The sequence below is a fragment of the Diachasma alloeum genome, unplaced genomic scaffold (assembly GCF_001412515.2).
Source record: "Diachasma alloeum isolate Michigan unplaced genomic scaffold, Dall2.0 Dall_scaffold_00286, whole genome shotgun sequence".
Taxonomy (NCBI): domain Eukaryota; kingdom Metazoa; phylum Arthropoda; class Insecta; order Hymenoptera; family Braconidae; genus Diachasma; species Diachasma alloeum.
This window is the reverse complement of record NW_021680425.1, coordinates 1,298,500-1,302,256: the sequence shown is the minus strand read 5'-3', so window position 1 is coordinate 1,302,256 and position 3,757 is coordinate 1,298,500.

The following is a 3,757-nucleotide window of genomic DNA, read 5'->3' as shown; positions in this document are numbered from 1 at the left end:
TCACGAGTGAGATCAAAAGTTTGGGATTCTCTCCTGGGCTTCACGTGCCATATTTATTTCTTCAAGGATTTTCCCTATTTTTTTCATCGCAGGCTGAGGACAGATGTTCGCTTAGAGAGACGGATGAATTCAATTGAATAAAATTCTTTTTAATTAAATAAATGAACTTATTTAAATAACTCGAAATAAAGATTTTATTTACATCGAATTCATAGTTTTTTAAAAGATAAACGAACCTTTTCTTGATTCAAATAAAGGCTTTATGGTAGTTGGAAATGACAGTATTTTTTGACAGGCAACGGCAACGATTTTTTTAAATTTTTTATTTAAGGAACGAATTTATTGACATGTTATCATTTTTCATTTTGATGAAATGAAGACAATCTACTCTGACGAAGTATTTCATTGGGATGAATTATTTATTATATATTGAACATATGAGTTTATTAATTTCCAACAAAAAATTTTTGAAATGAATAAAATAATAAGAAACTACTCGATTTGAATGAGTCATTCGTTTGGGTGCGATTCCTGATTTGTTAGAAATCAGATTTTAGGAGATGACTTTCAACTTCGAAAATCTATTGAAGGTATTTCATCTATTTGTCATCTATTTGCCAATGAAACTACTAATTATAAATTATTTAGTCGATATTTCCGACCGAATGGCTGAAGTAAAGCACTCTACAGACATGAATTTATTCTAACGATTTATTTTGGTACAACCGGGCCAAAAAATTACTAAGAACCGGCTGTTCCAAGTCCCGTTCGGAAAATCTCCAGTTCAGTATCGGAATAAACAAAAATAATCCGTATCATCACTATTTTCCAATAATACCACTAATTATTAGTATTTATTAATATTTAGTCGATATTCCCGACCGAAATAATTTGTATAAAAAATATCCGTATAGAAATATCCGAATATCATATAGGAAAATCCTATAGAAATTCTATACGCAATCCGTATAGAAAATTTCTACCCGATTTTTTCATACGCGTGCTACCGGCCCTTTGTCAATTTCCGCTGAAAATTGTGTGATTTTCCCTCATGTGTCAAACAGATATTTGTCAAAAAAAGTCAAAAGACGTTGATGTGCTTGTACTCCTCTTTTCATTGCGATATTCCCTGTACAAATTCTTGGACATGAATTTTTCCAAGTTCTTCCTGTGACGTTTCCTCATACGGAAAAAAATACAGTGGGAAAACGCTCTGAAAATTTATGCGTGAGAAATCCCCAAAAATTGGACATTTGACGAATTCTCTTGAAAAATTCTCAAGTTGAAGGAAAAATGAAAAATTCTCAGCAAACAGAAGAGACAGAAAATTTCTACACGATTTTTTCATACTTGTGCTACCGACCCTTTGTCAATTTTCGCTGAAAATTGTGTGCTTTCTCTCATTTGTCAAACAGATATTTGTCAAAAAAAGTCAAAAGACGTTGATGTGCTTGTACTCCTCTTTTCATTGCGATATTCCCTGCACAAATTCTTGGACATGAATTTTTCCAAGTTCTTCCTGTGACGTTCCCTCATACGGAAAAAAATACAGTGGGAAAACGCTTTGAAAATTTATGCGTGAGAAATCCCCAAAAATTGGACATTTGACGAATTCTCTTGAAAAATTCTCAAGTTGAAGGAAGAATGAAAAATTCTCAGCAAACAGAAGAGACAGAAAATTTCTACACGATTTTTTCATACGTGTGCTACCGGCCCTTTGTCAATTTTCGCTGAAAATTGTGTGATTTTCCCTCATGTGTCAAACAGATATTTGTTTAAAAAAGTCAAACGACGTTGATGTGCTTGTACTCCTCTTTTCATTGCGATATTCCCTGTACAAATTCTTGGACATGAATTTTTCCAAGTTCTTCCTGTGACGTTTCCTCATACGGAAAAAAATACAGTGGGAAAACACTCTGAAAATTTATGCGTGAGAAATCCCCAAAAATTGGACATTTGACGAATTCTCTTGAAAAATTCTCAGCAAACAGAAGAGACAGAAAATTTCTACCCGATTTTTTCATACGTGTGCTACCGGCCCTTTGTCAATTTCCGCTGAAAATTGTGTGATTTTCCCTCATGTGTCAAACAGATATTTGTCAAAAAAAGTCAAAAGACGTTGATGTGCTTGTACTCCTCTTTTCATTGCGATATTCCCTGTACAAATTCTTGGACATGAATTTTTCCAAGTTCTTCCTGTGACGTTCCCCCATACGGAAAAAAATACAGTGGGAAAACGCTCTGAAAATTTATGCGTGAGAAATTCCCAAAAATTGGACATTTGACGGATTCTCTTGAAAAATTCTCAAGTTGAAAGAAGAATGAAAAATTCTCAGCAACCAGAAGAGACCAACGCACATTCTCCCCATCGAGGTGATCTATAACCCAATAAACTTCACAAAAACTTCACATTGAATGCACCGAAAATGAGATCCCGGGGAACGGGTGAGTGAAAAAGGAAAAACGTCTGCATACGCACATATCGATACAAAAGGCGGACACTGACCACCGCTCGTTTTGTTGCTCGCGTCCAATAAAATCGATCGAACGAGCCCCCTCGGTGTTTCCCCCCAGATAAAAAAACGTGAGGAATGAAAAGGATGATGCAGTCGGCGCGCAGCACGATTGGAGGAGATGCTCACGGCTTTCAAAGCGAGAAATTCTACGGGTCACGCTACCAGGCGTGTTTTCCACTCTTTTTTGTGTTCCTCTTTGCCCCGGAGCATCCGAAGATGTCGGATAGATACATTTTATGAGGGGGGGCTATAAAGTGGCGGGCATCGAGTATCGATGGCTCCAAAGGGGGCTAATCTGCGGATGAAAAACGTAATAAAACATTCTTGGTCCAGCTTCGAATATCTCGGAGGGCCGGACGGCTTTCAATATCGCAGCACCGGATATTGAATCCCCGTTTTTTTGAGGGTCAGTGTATTATGGTAAAATGCAGCTCTAAATATGCGTCAAGTATGAAGTATAAAGTAAACTCAAATATTGTTTACTACAAATAAATTCGCGGATGCAACTGATCATCAATATATTAAGGAAATATGTAAATAACTGAAAGATTGTCAGAGATAAAACAATTAAGATAAACAAGAGCATGTAATATCGCATATTAAATGTGACTGATAGTGTAAATATTCTCAAATGTTCTTCCAGTCCTCGGTGGAAAACGACTCTCGTCGGGATTTAAAAGATGGAGAAAACTATGGGGGAAACGTACACTGAGAGAAAAACAGCACGTAGCAAAAACCAATGTTCGAATTTAACACCTTTTGTAGACGTTTTTCAGACATTAAAAACTCCTTAATAACAGACAAGCGTATCTACATGGGGAACTCATAGAACTTACGTTTGTTTCTTATTAAGGTGCTGATATATTTTTGGTAGCAAATCAACAATTTGCTTCCGACTGGAATTTCTATGACGATGTATTTTAAATTGAATTCAATGATTTATAAATTAAGGCCGTGACTATTCGCACCATTGCGTGAATCACTCCCGTACACTCCATACACTCCACGCATGCGTGAAGTTTGTGTTTCACGCAGCCGAATTTTCATACTGCTGTGTATTTCACGCAGTTGAAGTTTTATACTACTGTATGTTTCACGCAGTTGTATTTTTATACACCTGTGTGTGTCACGCAGTTGCATTTTTATATGCCTGTGTTTCACGCAGTTGTATTTTTATACATCAGGATTGCGTTTTTCCACTTCCTAGGCCTTATACAAGATGAATTGAATTAATTTTTTTT